Source organism: Venturia canescens, chromosome 2 (genome assembly GCF_019457755.1).
Source record: "Venturia canescens isolate UGA chromosome 2, ASM1945775v1, whole genome shotgun sequence".
Lineage (NCBI taxonomy): Eukaryota > Metazoa > Arthropoda > Insecta > Hymenoptera > Ichneumonidae > Venturia > Venturia canescens.
In genome coordinates, this window is record NC_057422.1 from 33438044 (window position 1) to 33455249 (window position 17206).

General features: G+C 35.4%; 2 long non-coding RNA genes across 2 annotated transcripts; one reads left to right on the plus strand and one right to left on the minus strand.

The window, feature by feature from the left end:
* Positions 1-706: 706 nt before the first annotated feature.
* LOC122406474 (uncharacterized) lies at positions 707-2186 on the minus strand. Its single transcript, XR_006259969.1, has 3 exons — positions 1856-2186; positions 1507-1658; positions 707-1368 (listed from the first exon to the last, which is right to left on the minus strand). It is a non-coding gene; the product is annotated as an uncharacterized lncRNA (long non-coding RNA).
* A 3227-nt stretch (positions 2187-5413) lies between these two features.
* On the plus strand, positions 5414-7870 carry LOC122406399 (uncharacterized). Its single transcript, XR_006259957.1, has 5 exons — positions 5414-5539; positions 5629-5835; positions 6192-6313; positions 6457-6656; positions 7080-7870. It is a non-coding gene; the product is annotated as an uncharacterized lncRNA (long non-coding RNA).
* The last annotated feature ends 9336 nt before the right edge of the window (positions 7871-17206 follow it).

Sequence of the window (17206 nt, forward strand, 5' to 3'; positions counted from 1 at the left end):
ATGTTAGCATTGTGTTTAATTGTACACCAAGCAGGGGAACTTCAAGTTTTCTATATATTAGATTTGGTGTAACTGACCCATCATGTGGCTATGCGGAACCTGAAATATAAAATCTTGGTTTTCTATGCGTTAGATAGTTTTTATTATATTCATTGGGCAGTTTATGCCAGGATATGAAGGCAGATTTTTCTCAAAATTACTTCTGTTTCCCGTCGAAAATCCTTAAAACAATTTATTTGTCAATTTTAGATCGAGGCACGAGAGCGGGCTGGCGGGTCCGCCAGCAAATGAAAATAAACTTTGTCGCCCAGCTCAACGAGCGGGTGGGGACGATAATGGCCGAAAGGTACCGCGGTCATCAGCGACGTGGTCGTGGCGGCCGGGGACGAGGTAAGGAAAATTTACATAATTGAACACATATGTAGACAATTAACATTTTATTTTCAAAAAAAAAAATCATTCGCACAGTATTCTCATTGTTTTTCATTTTTATCTGTTTTAGGCTCATCATGATGTCCCGGTGTTTTTTTTTTTTTAATTTCAAAATAAATAATAAATTGATATAAAGTTATAAATCTTTCGTTTTCATAATTTTCTTAATCTCCTATCATGATGTCCCGGTGTTTTTTTTTTTTAATTTCAAAATAAATAATAAATTGATATAAAGTTATAAATCTTTCGTTTTCATAATTTTCTTAATCTCCTAATTCCGTGTTGTCTTTTTTCTCAATTTTCGTATATAATTATTAAGAAGTCTTATTCTGTGAGAATGATCTACGCGAGAAAATAATCTATCTATCCGAGAAAATGACAGTTGGATAAATGTTGAAAATTCGGAACATTTGCGATTGTTGAGCGATGCTGGCATTCAGAAATTTTAACGGAAATAATTGATAATCAATAAATAGAACGTATATGACAGTGAAAGAATTTGGCTGGGGGAATCCCAGCCAAATCCCACTACCTTTACTGAACATCAGTGAATTATCGGCCGTCGGTAACTTTTAAAAATTATCATCAAATTTTTTGATCAAACTTATTTTCCGTTCTGTAATCTGTAATAATAAAGAACATAATTGAACTCACTTTAAAATTATACAAAACTTGACTGGGACTCGCAGCAAAAATGAGACTATAAACGGATGTAAAGGAAACAAATCAACAGAGTGTGGAATGCGAAATTGGAACAGTGGTTGATCTGTCGTAAAATACTCCGTGAATAATGCTCTTTAATGTATGCTGGATCTCGATGTCCAAACTCCCAAGACCATCGTTCGGCATGTACGTCGCCATGAAACGATGGATAACACCCAGATGCGCTAGTAGCGGCTGGTTCAATTCTAACTTACGAATTCGAAACTCGACCAACTAGAAATTAAAAAAATCTTAGTTCATTTGCCTTTACGTGTTGTCCTTTTGATAGTGAATTTTTACAAATACAATTGAAACGTTCAAAACATTTGAAGCACTTTCGACAACAAAAGTATTTAAGCAAATTCTACTTACATCTCTCACAATTTACCACTTCGGTTCGTTTTTCGGAAACTGAAAACCGAATAGCTTGCCTTGCTACGCCAGACTTATCAGCACGACCAGCAACAGGACCGCGAAGCATATCCTATTTTTCACCATTTTTCCCATCATCGTAACCAGAGGATCTAAGAAAATGCGGAAAGAATAATTATGTTTTTGATTAATCATCGAGAAAAAAAGCTTATTGCTAATTCACGAGCTGAATTGCTACTTTGAATGATTCGAAATGTATATTTTCAATCACTTTTGACTAAAATATCCTGACAAATGAATAAAATTATATCTCAAGTTACTTATGATAAGAGAATAGATAAATTCTCACCCAAATATTTGTTGACACCGAGAATATTGAGGATTCGAAGATACCAATAAGTACAATCGATGCAATACATGCCACGTGCAATGTCGAAAGTACCCGATCACAACCGTAATATGAGACCGATTTGGAATAATATTATTGCCGCTGCGTCGCAAGGATTCCCCATTTTCCACGCCCAGACGCTGAACTTGTGCGATAATTTGGCGGGTTCGAATGTCGCGATTTCTCGTACTTTTTCACAACCGAGTGTGCATATGTATGCAATCTCATAAATTTCAGCCCATGATGGACAATCGGCCATGCGGATGAGAATGCAATACGAGAAGAGTAGTATCATATAACCAATCTGTAATTAAATAAAATTATTTTTCACCACAAAATAACAGCACACAGTTTTGTGATGAATAATGGCTATTAATCTCAGTTTGAAGCTTAATTTACTGCGTTGACTTCCGTGCTCATATCGCTTAGTCAATTCCATCTAAAGTGAGCTCGAATATTAGTTTTCCAACTTTATTCTTCAAAAACGTGACAAAATTTATTTTATTATGACTCTTTTCAAAATCAAGTCATCTTTCGATCCTATTAACTTCGAAATCACTCTTTTCAAAATCGAGTCATCCTTCTATCCTAACAACTTCGAAAATTCGTCGTTCGCCACAGAATAAAACAAATGTTTCAACTCACAGCATTGGCCCAAAATTTGGTGATTTGTAATATTCAGAAAAGAATTCATACGCCCGATGAAGATTATCGTCGTTATCGGTTGGTATTCTTTCGTTTTCCTTAACAATTTTTTCTTTCACGATAGCTGGATTGTGGTCGCTGCCAATGAGAGCCTGTGGGAAAAGAGTGCATTACGAGACAGAAAAAAGCAAGTAAAAAAGAACGGGGAAATAGTGTCCAGTGTTGAAACACCAGTTTTATTTATATCAATTGGTTAGAAAATTTCGTACGCTCGGTTAGTCGATTCCGTTAACACCAACAAAAGTCAAAATGTTACAGACAATCGTGAATTTGACGTTGCAAACAACCATCATGAGTATTAGACAATTTCAAATATTGTATTTTATCAATTTTTTCAACCTTTCCTTGTTTAACCAGCTCGATACGAAAATTCGGGAGAATCGAAGGGTATAGCTCAACATCCGGTCCCGGGGAAATCCCCTGTTTCGAGTCGCTCGCCTCATTCTCATCCTCCAAAGCAATGAGATTTCTGAATCTGTGGCATGAGTTGGAGTTCCTCCCGAGTCTTGAACTGGAGCCTCGTTATGTTATAAGCCCGAGCACAACCTGCAATTTTCGGTTCCAGAAAAAATCAACTTTTTTGTTAGAAAAGTAACTAACTAAAAACGAAACACAACGTGACAAAGAAATTTTGTTTTTTTTCAATATGACGAAACAAAAATCTAACAATTCCAAAGCTGTAAATAAAAAAATGCTTCTTTGAACCTGATTTTAACCCATATGTATTAGAATCAATAATTAATAAAATATTTCGTTTCCTATAGTCAAATGCAATCATTTTATTTTTTCGGTTCAACTGTAAATAAAGCTCAATCAAAGGACAATCAAATGTCCGATCAAATATTATTGAAACTTCATAGTGATAATCACTGAAATATAAGATGATTCTTTTCTATGTTGTTTCCGATATATGTACTTCTACTCGATTTCACAATAAATAAATTTGATTCAAAAATCACATTATTGTTGTGGAATACATAAGGCAAAGATCACTTTCGTAATATATTAGCAATACAGTCTCATCAATGGTTTCTTTCCATTCTCTGTCTTATAAACACACCTGAATTATCGATGAAGTATATTCCACACTCACTGATAGTTTTGAAATTGTGATAAAATATTTCGCATATAAAATCATTTCCTAATAGTCAAATGCAATCATTTTATTTTTTCGGTTCAACTGTAAATAAAGCTCAATCAAAGGACAATCAAATGTCCGATCAAATATTATTGAAACTTCATAGTGATAATCACTGAAATATAAGATGATTCTTTTCTATGTTGTTTTATGTACTTCTACTCGATTTCACAATAAATAAATTTGATTCAAAAATCATATTATTGTTGTGGAATACATAAGGCAAAGATCACTTTCGTAATACATTAGCAATACAGTCTCATCAATAGTTTCTTTCCATTCTCTGTCTAATAAACATACCTGAATTATCGATGAAGTATATTCCACACTCATCGATAGTTTTGGAATTGTGAATTTAAAAAAATACTTACCCAATATTATGTTTGCTGATATTCTCAGTGACCCTATAGATGGTAATTCATGTCCATGAGCCTTATCGTGCCTCAGATTGACGATCCATTCAGGAATTTTCAATTGCTTGGCAATTTGAAACATGGATATTTTGTTTTGTGTGTCCAATGTTTGAAATTTGATCCAAAATCTCATTATCCAAAATCTCATTATCGTTGTGAAATACATAATGCAGAGATCATTTTTGTTGTACATTGACTATACAGCCTTATCACTGTGTTCTTCCCAGTCTCTGTCTCGTAAACACACTTGAATTATTGATAAAGTATTTTTCACACTCACCGGTAGTTTTGGAATTGTGAATTTAAAAAAATACTTACCCAATATTATGTTTGCCGCTATTCTCAGTGACCCTATAGATGGTAATTCATGTCCATCTTTTGGTTTTTGTGTATCTATTGGTTTTTCATGTATAATTACGGATTTTCATCTCAACAGATACAGACACCAAATTTTCGAAAACGTTCGAAATATTAATTTTCCTTGTTTGCATGTAAATTAACCAAGCTCACCGTAAATTATTATCTTCGAGTCCATCGCAAAGTGCAGATGCTGAAAACAATTTACCCCGAGATTTGGGGGTTATGATAACATTCTTCCTTTTTCTTTCATCTATTTTTATGTCAATGAAAAATACACACGGTTAAAGGAATAAGGTGAAACAAAAGGGAGCGATAATGAAAATCCTCGAAATGCCCCTTTTTTGACAACTGTAAAATAATAAAGATGGAAAAATAATGTTAGAGCACGTCGTTTGACGTTCTCAACGAATTCAGACTGTCCTAACGGCATACTAACGGGTCCGACCGTTCCGAGAGAGAAGTACATCTATGCTAACGTCTTTTTCTATTTGATTTGTGCGCACGCGCATTTTTTGACAATCGCTCTACCGTTGTAAGGGTTGTAAGGAGCTATATAAAATTAGCCCCTCGATTTTGACTTTTACCATTGTTTTTTTATTCATTCTGATTGTTTGGCGTTAGTTTGTGAATGGTTGATTCATTTAAACGTTTGTTTGACAATATTTGTTGACAAACAAACGAAACAAAAAATAGCGTTAAATTAGCCGCTACTGTTTTAAAATTGATTTTTTCACACGCCAATCGATTCGGAATCGTTTGTTTGAAACAAATAATATTGTTTGAACGTTTGTTTGATCATTGTTTATCCGAGAAATGGATAAATCAAATGTTGTCAAAATCATCCCGTTGTGGCGCTTAGCGACGAACGTAACCTATATATAATTCATGTTGTGAGTGTGACAAGACCAGACAAAACCCAGGAATCGAAGAATTTTTAGAGGACACATGGTCATGGAGAAAATCACCACTCCATAATATTCTCGGATCGATCAATAACACTCTGGCTCATGAATACAACGGCATCAAAATGTGAGTTTTAAATGTATTCAAATATTTCCGACTATAGACATGCCACTATAGTTCGCAGTTTTGTAATTGCGTCACTTTTGGTATTACAGTATCGACGAGGACGGAATCAACAATGTGAAATCCACAAAACTCGTTGAGTGAATTAACTCTCGAAGCTCGCTTGAAGCACTTTCGATATCGAAGAATACGCGAAGGCCTATCTGACCTCGAAGATCGGAGAAGTCTGAATATTTTGACGTCCACGTAACGATGGTTGCTAATCCGGAGAACTTGACCGTTCAACGTTTCGAATCTAAGTAAGGATGAATTGAAAGGTGACAATTTTTCACTTTCCTAGTCAAATTATTGCCGGAGCTGATGACTCTTTGAGACTGCGAAAAGTATTTTTAGTGCAAATCGATATATCATTTTATTTTATTCATTCAAATTTTATTCAACAATTTCATCTCGATTTTTTGATGTTCATTGAAATTATTTTGTTCATTCAAATTTTATTCAACAATTTCATCTTGATTTTTTGATATTCATTGAAATACCGATTTTTCGTTTTCTCTAAAATTTAATTTTGATTTTGAACTCCAAATGTATATAAATTAAAAATAATTCAAGATTATAAACTTCTATTTTGCTCAAATTTGATTTTTATGTGTAGAATTTGATGGTGAAACTTTGGAAAGTTTGTCAGGATTTGAAAGATTCACATCTCCCTCTCGACTCGGTCAGAGAGGGTCGACTTTAAACTGCGAAACGTAACAATGATGGTTTTTGGTATCGGTGAGTAACGTGACAGAATAAAAACCCAGAAAAAATTCTCAGTGCACCGATAAGTTAGTTTCAAATCTCGGAATATCGTTCCATGTGAATTCAGCTCGAGTTTTGCAATGTTTATTGAGTTTTTTTTATTTTTCTCTTTCCAGTGGCTACGTGCTTAACGTAACTGACAAGCAAGTGTCCATGGTTTACTTGCCGTACAATGGTTTGCTTGAGGATGTATCGTAACAATTCCGTTTGAAGTTTGAGGAGCTCCAGATTATTTGTTTTAAAGAGCAAGGCAGAAATCGAAGTTTGACAGCTTTCCATCGAACCATCAAGTTGCTTACAACCAAGAAAATTGAAAGTAAGTACAACTATTTTCCTTATTTACCCATTTATCACTATGCATTTTTTTCTTGTAACAAGTCAGAAGAGTAGCCACCAAGTATAGGTAGAATATATTCGAAAAGCCTTAGAGAAAAATATTTAAATTTCAATCCATTCAAGAATGCAAATAATTATGACGGAACAAATGTTTTTAAAAGATTTTTAATTTTACGAAAATACATATCTTAACATTGTTCATTTTATCAATCGGAATTAATATCGTTACAGTTTTGGAGTGATAAAAAAACTTCTACGAGTAGTTAATTCTTCTACTAATTATAGAATAAAGTCAAAGTTTATTAGAAAGAATATTGCTAATTTTTCATGGGAACGACTCAATTACATTTTATTTTTTGTTCATATAAAAATCCCAATGTTATCAATGATATTTTCTCCACAGACACACTTGACATTCGGCAAAGACTTCAGTCAGGCGATTGAATTGGAGCAAGTAGCACAGCAAGACGCAGAAAAAGATCGTTTCCTGGTAGAAAGAGAGCAGAACAGCAAAAGAGAGCGTCGATTATCAGCGCCGAGGGTGACGCCCAGGCGGCCAGTTTATTGGCAATATTGCCCGGAGACGCGGATGATGGTCTCGTCGAATTGAGAAGAATCGAAGCCAATTATTGCGGTCAAGAAATGTCGCTTATTTGCCTTCGAGCCAAAATGTCCTGCTCAATCTTCAACAGTTGATGACTAAAAATATGATGCAATGAAGAAAACTGAATGCGACTGAAAATCATGTGCAGGAAACAAAGCATTTGTCGCAGCTTTTTTTCTATGTAAACGTCTTCTTAACAATTCGAAAAGAAGAATACGCGAGTACAGTATTTTAAGCGTTCGCAATTTGAATTTCGCGAGATTCAAGTTCGAAATTATTTTGTAGATTCACGTACTTTGTTTTACATTTTTTTGTTTTCTAACTTTTTTCTTTACCAATGTGCGATGATAAATGAAAAGTCCAAAGCTTCGGGTTTTTTCCTCGCGATTTTTACTCAAATTTTTCAGCACACCTAGGAAATAAGAAGGACAGAAAAAGAAAGGGTTCAATAAACTAATAAATTGATCTCATTAAGGTTTCATTTCTTCTCCAAAAATGTTTGCAAGTTTATCTTTTTCTTGTAGCGTAGTTTTTCATGTTTGTCAATGAAAGTTTTTTTTATCGTTTAATACCAATGATCTGTGAAATAAAATTTGGCTGAAGTATGACAAGTTCTTTTTATTTCAATCTGTTGGTCATTCTAGCACCCATATCGATATGGTCTCTAAAATTACAAATACTTGAACATTGATTTGCGTGTATAACTTTTTTTCACTTAAAAACTCAAATTTTTCACAATGAAGGATATTGTTTAGCTCCGTTATTATTTTTGGTTATTATGATTGTTGGAAATAGAATGTCTTATTATACCCTCCCATCCGGCGTCAATTAGAGATTTCTTCAGTTGGTTATATCGAAGAGTTTGACGCGTTTGAGAATGTAGTTTTCGATCGAGTAGTGCACGTACTTGTAATATATTGGAGTGAATACAAAGCTTCTCGACATATCTTTTGTTGAATTCTTGGATGTTTTTTTTTGTGTACGCTCCGTTTAAGTGGAAGGTGATTGATTTATAAGATTTTAAATTATCGGAGTTAAAACATTTCGCGAAGCGTATTGCATTTGGAGGTTTTCCAGATACGAAAATGATGGTAAATCTAAACATTGAGATACAACTCTTGAGGAAAAATTACAATGCAATATTACTTACATATTTTCGTAGAAAATTAGATTCCTTACACAAAAGAACCTTACGGGCAATACGTTCAGAAAAAGCGTTCAATTGGATGGAAGAAAAATTGGTGGAATTCTAATGAAAGAAACTCTATTTGATATATGCGTCATGATTTTATTTTAGTACTGCATAATAAAATCCATTATCTTCAATCTATCTGACTACGGAACAAGCCAATAAGTCAGAAGAGAAAAGCTGTTTTCTACACCATAAGAATCGTGGAACAACAGAGACACCCCTGTGGTTTTAAATATATCGTGGAAGAATGATATTCATATCTATACGATGAGCAATCTGATATGATTTTTATAATCGTTTTGTGAAACTTTGATCCAATTCCATGGCTATTTTCTATTCTTTATTTGTTATGATTTGATCATATGCATCCATCATGATGATCACGATGCTTAATTCTATAGCGAAACTCGTAACCAAAATGGCTCTGAAATTTGAGTCATATTTTGAAAATCTAAATTCTACTGTTTCACTTCATTTTTTAATCATAAAAATTAATAGAGTAAAGCAACGCAATGTGGCTGAATAAAAGAGAAACCCAAACAAATATGTAAATTGAAACGTTTCGAAAAATAGACATAAAAATGGATTTTTTTCAATTGATTTGCAAAACTAAGTTTATTCATGAATGAAGGAATCTGGGAAATCAGAGAAATTACAAAACCATTTGCGTTAAAATTTTTTTTCATAACATTTACAAAAATAATGTAGAAATAAATCTGTATAAGGCTCACACCAGACAGTTGGCAACTTTTTAAATTTTTTCCTTCACCTTCGAGAATTGTTATTGATTCTCACAATTATTCCCCATTTTTAAGACACTCGAAATAATGATAGTTCGATGGAACGCTGTCAAACTTCGATTTCTTCGATTTCTGTCTTACTCTTTGAAACAAATAATCTGGAGCTCTTCAAATTTCAAACGGAATTGTTACGATACATCCTCGAGCAAAACATTACAGCAAGTAAACCGTGGACACTTGCTTGCCGTTTACGTTAAGCACGCAGCCACTGAAAAGAGAAAAATAAAAAAACTCGTTAAATGCAAGACTCGAGCTGAATTCGCATTGAACGATATTCCGAGATTTAAAACTAACTTATCGGTGCACTGAGAATTTTTTCTGGGTTTTTATTCTGTCGCATTACTCACCGATACCAAAAACCATCATCGTTGTGTTTCGCAGCGTAAAATCGACCCTCTCTGACCGAGTCGAGAGGGGGATGCGAGTCTTTCAAATCCTGACAAACTTTCTGAAGTTTCACCATCAAATTCTGCACATAAAAATCAAATTTGAGTAAAATAGGAGTTCATAATCTTGAATTATTTTTCATTTATATACATTTGGAGTTCAAAATCAAAATCAAATTTTAGAGAAAACGAAAAATCGGTATTTCAATGAATATCAAAAAATCAAGATGAAATCGTTGAATAAAATTTGAATGAATAAAGAAAATGACAAATCGAAATAAAATTTGCACTAAAAATGCTTTTCGCAGTTTCAAAGAGTCATCAGCTCCGGCAATAATTTGACCAGGAAAGTGAAAAATTGTCACCTTCAATTCATTCTTATTTAGATTCGAGATGTTGAACGGTCAAGTTCTCCGAATTAGCAATCATCGTTACGTGGACGTTAAAAATACCCAAAGTGACGCAATTACAAAACTGCAAACTAGTGGCATGTATAGTCTGAAATATTTGAACATTCAATAATTTTTAAAACGTACATTTTGATCCCATTGTATTAAAATGAGCCAGAATGTTATTGATTGATCCGAGAATATTATCGAGTGGTTTATTTTTTGAAAAGTTTGACAATAGACAACGAGCCATTGACGCTGGGCTTGTGGATTTAAAAAAAAATGAGAGTCAGATACCATTTCTCTCTGGGAATCCAGCCGGGATGTTCGACATTTTCTCCAGCCGTAAAACGTTCTCCATATCGACTACAATTGTCCAGTCAAAATCTACGACAAACATATTCAACGGACGGCGATTGTTTTCTCCGAGAAACCTCATTCTCACAAACTTCAATTTGGAAAAACAGAAAATTATTTAATTACATGTCGAAATGATATAACTAAATAAAGGGATACAATATATATTTACCACAAACTTATTTCTCTTGGCTCGGCCTCGTGTGGTACCCAACACAAACTCGATTCGTTGTTTGCTGTCATCCGAATGAGACAGTTTAGTCATGTAAAAATTTTCAGAGTTTTCAAGGAAAGAAATTGAAGCTGGCAGAGTCGGACTTCTATCTTTATGAGATTTATCAATTTCTAGTAAAATTTTCGCCTGTTTGGCCACTTGATTTTTATTCATAGTTGGATTAAATTTTTGCTTGAGGAAATAAACCTTGAATAGATTTGATGATCCAGGACTTTCTGAAAAATCATAATTTTTTTCCTTGTTTTTATACAACATAATCGATTCTGTTTCATGGGAAGTTGTCGCATCTGATTTTTGGTGACCATACTGTTTATTCTCGTTTATACTTTAACTTTCTGAAAAATCATAATTTTTTTCCTTGTTTTTATACAACATAATCGATTCTGTTTCATGGGAAGTTGTCGCATCTGATTTTTGGTGACCATACTGTTTATTCTCGTTTATACTTTATTATCTGGAATGGATAAATTTTGCATTTCAACTTCAGAGCTAATTTCAGGATTTCATCATACATTCCATCTGCCAGCTTGATAGAAAGATGTTTGGCCTTATTTTTGTTGATGGCTCTACATTCCTGTAAGAAATCTGTATCCGGTGAACGCAAATTCATTATTTTTTTAATTACATGTCGAAATGATGATTCTATAAAAATACCGATACTCGAAATGTGCCGGGTGTATTTATTCCAAATAAAATATCGGGAGCAACTTTGACCGTGCTTGAACTTTTTCATTACCACCATTTTATTAAAAAAATAATCACCTCATTGATATAAAATGAAATAATCACGTCATTGTTGATTAATCCTTCCACTTTTCATTTATTTACAATCCGCACGCAAACAGCACTCTGAGGATCATAACCTCAAACGTCAACATACAATCCGCACGCAAACAGCACTCTGAGGATCATAACCTCAAACGTCAACATAACATGAAATTTCGGCTAGTGACTTTCGATCTCTCGGTCCTTCCACAGCTGCTTTCCGCCAACTTCCCTGAATTTATTGTTGAATGTGATTGGCCTAGAAATTTTCTCACCTCTCATTGGTTGCAACCAAAATTCTCTCACCGGGGATTGGTGATCGTGGGGGCCAAGGAGCCTATGTTTGTAGCGGTCAGAGTACGCGTATACAGATACGAAAATCATGAATGTGTTAGTAATTTTATGCATAATCTTAAGCCCGTGCAAAGTTTTTTCTCAGCAATTGCGACACCGATCATGCTGATTTTGGGCTCATTCGATAGAGAACTTCTTAATTAGCTGAAAGTTCAATTTTCAAAGCCGTACATAACTCATGAGCTTCGTAATTAAAGAAAATCACATGCGAATTTTACCCCCACCACGTCGAATCGTTTTATTCAGAGAAAGTATAGTCTCGGCGAGAGCCTCAGGCCAGCAGACGACAGGGCTGTCAATGTACTTGTCCCGAGACTCTACCGAGTCTCTTGATCGGTGATCACCAATTTTCACGTTTATGAACGTTCGGAAACGACATCACTCGATTGTAATTTATGATCTCGAATCGAAATGTCATTGAATATTCGTAATTTGTCATGAATTGAGCAAAAATTTTATTGATGATCACCAACTTCATGTTTATGAACGTTCGGAAACGTTTTCATCGCTCGATTGTCAGTTCAGATCTCAAATGGCCCTGCGGATTGCGATACTAAATGTCTGTAAAATTGTTGATATGTGACGTTTATCGGTGACCGTTTCCAATGTTTCATAAACATGAAAATAGGTAATCAGCGATAATCTTTTCTGTTAATCGTTACAAATCAACAATTTTTTCCGACATTTCTATCAGAATCGCAATCCGAGATGCGATTCGAGACCGGAACTGACAATCGAACGATGTCGTTTCTGAACGTTCACAAATATGAAAATTGGTGATCACAAATAAACTTTTGTGAGAATCTTTACAAATTATCAAGATTCACTGACAATTCGAACAGAATCGGTTTCCGACGTGCGATTCGAGATCACAAGTTACAATCGAGTGATGTCGTTTCCGAAAGTTCGTATACATGAAAAACGGTGATCACGATAAACTTTTTGTTCAAGTCATCACAAATTAACAAGATTCTATGACATTTCGAACAGAATCGCTTTATGACGTGCGATTTGAGATCATAACTTACAATCGAGTTATGTCGTTTCCGAACGTGCATAAACATGAAAATTGGTGAATACGGATTCACATTTGTGTGAATCGATAGAAATTAACAAGATTCACTGACATTTCGTTCTCAATCGCTTTCCGATGTGCGGATCGAGATCATAACTTACAATCGAGTGATATCGTTTCCGAACCATCATAAACGTGAAAATTGGAGTTCACCGATATACTTTTGTGTGAATCGATACAATTTAACAACATTCACTGACATTTCGAAAAGAGCAGCTTTCCGATGTGCGATTCGAGATCATAACTTACAATCGAGTGATGTCGTTTCCGAACGTTCATAAACGTGAAAATTGGAGTTCACCGATACACTTTTGTGTGAATCGATACATTTTATCAACATTCACTGACATTTCGAACAGAACAGCTTTCCGACGTGCGATTCGAGATCATAACCTACAATCGAGTGATGTCGTTTCCGAACGTTCATAAACATGAAAATTTGTGATCACCGATACACTTTTGTGCGAATCGATGGAAATTAACAAGATTCACTGACATTTCGTTCTGAATCGCTTTCCGATGTGCGAATCGAGATAATACATTACAATCGAATGATGTCGTTTCCGAACGTTCATAAACATGAAAATTGGAGATCACCGATACACTTTTGTGTGAATCGACACAAATTAATAAGATTCACTGAAATTTGGTTCTGAATCGCTTTCCGATGTGCGGATCGAGATCATAACTTACAATCGAGTGATCTCCATTCCAAACCATCAGTGACGTGAAAATTGGATATCACCGATACACTTTTGTGTGAATCGATACAATTTAACAACATTCACTGACATTTCGAAAAGAGCAGCTTTCCGACGTGCGATTCGAGATCATAACTTACAATCGAGTTATGTCCTTTCCGAACGTGCATAAAACATGAAAATTGGTGATCACCGATTCACTTTTGTTTGAATCGACATAAATTAACCAGATTCACTGACATTTCGTTCTGAATCGCTTGACGATGTGCGAATCGCGATCACACCTTACAAACAAGTGATGTCGTTTCCGAACGTTCATAAACGTAAAAATTGGTGATCACCGATACACTTTTGTATGAATCGATAGAAATTAACAAGATTCACTGACATTTCGTTCTGAATCGCTTTCCGATGTGCGAATCGAGATCATAACTTACAATCGAATGATGTCGTTTCCGAACGTTCATAAACATGAAAATTGGAGATCACCGATACACTTTTGTGTGAATCGACACAAATTAATAAGATTCACTGAAATTTCGTTCTGAATCGCTTTCCGATGTGCGAATCGCGATCACACCTTACAAACAAGTGATGTCGTTTCCGAACGTTCATAAACGTGAAAATTGGTGATCACCGATACACTTTTGTATGAATCGATAGAAATTAACAAGATTCACTGACATTTTGAACAGAACAGCTTTCCGACGTGCGATTCGAGATCATAACTTACAATCGAGTGATGTCGTTTCCGAACGTTCATAAACGTGAAAATTGGAGATCACCGATACACTTTTGTGTGAATCGATACAATTTATCAACATTCACTGACATTTCGAACAGAACAGCTTTCCGACGTGCGATTCGAGATCATAACCTACAATCGAGTGATGTCGTTTCCGAACGTTCATAAACATGAAAATTTGTGATCACCGATACACTTTTGTGCGAATCGATACAAATTAACAACGTTCACCGTCATTTCGATCTGAATCGCTTTCCGACGTGTAATCATCTCGAATCGCACGTCGGAAAGCGATGCTAGTCGAAATGTCAGTGAATGTTGTTAAATTGTATCGATTCACACAAAAGTGTATCGGTGATCACCGTTCTTAATGTTTATGAACGTTCGGAAACGACATCACTCGATTGTAAGGTATGATCTCGAATCGCACGTTGTAAAGCTGTTCTGTTCGAAATGTCAGTGAGTGTTGTTAAATTGTATCGATTTACACAAAAGTGTATCGGTGATCACCAATTTTCATGTTCATGAACGTTCGGAAACGCACGTCGGAATCTGATTTTGTTCGAAATGACAGTGAATCTTCTTGATTTGTTACGATTCTCGCAAAAATCTATCGGTGATCACCGTTCTTCATGTTTATGAACGTTCGGAAACGACATCACTCGATCGTAAGGTATGATCGCGATTCGCACATCGGAAAGCGATTCAGAACGAAATGTCAGTGAATCTGGTTAATTTGTGTCGATTCACACAAAAGTGTATCGGTGATCACCAATTTTCATGTTCATGAACGTTCGGAAACGACATCACTCCATTGTAAGGTATGATCTCGAATCGCACGTCGGAAAGCTGTTCTGTTCGAAATGTCAGTGAATCTTGTTAATTTTTATCGATTTACACAAAAGTGTATCGGTGATCACCAATTTTCACGTTTATGAACGTTCCGAAACGACACCACTCGATTGTAAGGTGTGATCTCGAATCGCACGTGGGAATCTGATTTTGTTCGAAATATCAGTGAATCTTCTTGATTTGTTGCGATTCTCACAAAAATCTATCGGTGATCACCGTTCTTCATGTTTATGAACGTTCGGAAACGACAACACTCGATTGTAAGCTGTGATCGCGATTCGCACATCGGAAAGCGATTCAGAACGAAATGTCAGTGAATCTGGTTAATTTGTGTCGATTCACACAAAAGTGTATAGGTGATCACCAATTTTCATGTTCATGAACGTTCGGAAACGACATCACTCGATTGTAAGGTATGATCTCGAATCGCACGTCGGAAAGCTGTTCTGTTCGAAATGTCAGTGAATGTTGTTAAATTGTATCGATTCACACAAAAGTGTATCGGTGATCACCAATTTTCACGTTCATGAACGTTCGGAAATGACATCACTCGATTGTAAGTTATGATCTCGGATCGCACGTCGGAAAGCTGTTCTGTTCGAAATGTCAGTGAATGTTGTTAAATTGTATAGATTCACACAAAAGTGTATCGGTGATCACCAATTTTCACGTTTATGAACGTTCGGAAACGACATCACTCGATTGTAATTTATGATCTCGAATCGAAATGTCATTGAATATACGTAATTTGTCATGAATTGAGCAAAAATTTTATTGATGATCACCAACTTCATGTTTATGAACGTTCGGAAACGTTTTCATCGCTCGATTGTCAGTTCAGATCTCAAATGGCCCTGCGGATTGCGATACTAAATGTCTGTAAAATTGTTTATATGTGACGTTTATCGGTGACCGTTTCCAATGTTTCATAAACATGAAAATAGGTAATCAGCGATAATCTTTTCTGTTAATCGTTACAAATCAACAATTTTTTCCGACATTTCTATCAGAATCGCAATCCGAGATGCGATTCGAGACCGGAACTGACAATCGAACGATGTCGTTTCTGAACGTTCACAAATATGAAAATTGGTGATCACAAATAAACTTTTGTGAGAATCTTTACAAATTATCAAGATTCACTGACAATTCGAACAAAATCGGTTTCCGACGTGCGATTCGAGATCACAAGTTACAATCGAGTGATGTCGTTTCCGAAAGTTCGTATACATGAAAAACGGTGATCACGATAAACTTTTCGTTCAAGTCATCACAAATTAACAAGATTCTATGACATTTCGAACAGAATCGCTTTATGACGTGCGATTTGAGATCATAACTTACAATCGAGTTATGTCGTTTCCGAACGTGCATAAACATGAAAATTGGTGAATACGGATTCACATTTGTGTGAATCGATAGAAATTAACAAGATTCACTGACATTTCGTTCTCAATCGCTTTCCGATGTGCGGATCGAGATCATAACTTACAATCGAGTGATATCGTTTCCGAACCATCACAAACGTGAAAATTGGAGTTCACCGATATACTTTTGTGTGAATCGATACAATTTAACAACATTCACTGACATTTCGAAAAGAGCAGCTTTCCGATGTGCGATTCGAGATCATAACTTACAATCGAGTGATGTCGTTTCCGAACGTTCATAAACGTGAAAATTGGAGTTCACCGATACACTTTTGTGTGAATCGATACATTTTATCAACATTCACTGACATTTCGAACAGAACAGCTTTCCGACGTGCGATTCGAGATCATAACCTACAATCGAGTGATGTCGTTTCCGAACGTTCATAAACATGAAAATTTGTGATCACCGATACACTTTTGTGCGAATCGATGGAAATTAACAAGATTCACTGACATTTCGTTCTGAATCGCTTTCCGATGTGCGAATCGAGATAATACATTACAATCGAATGATGTCGTTTCCGAACGTTCATAAACATGAAAATTGGAGATCACCGATACACTTTTGTGTGAATCGACACAAATTAATCAGATTCACTGAAATTTGGTTCTGAATCGCTTTCCGATGTGCGGATCGAGATC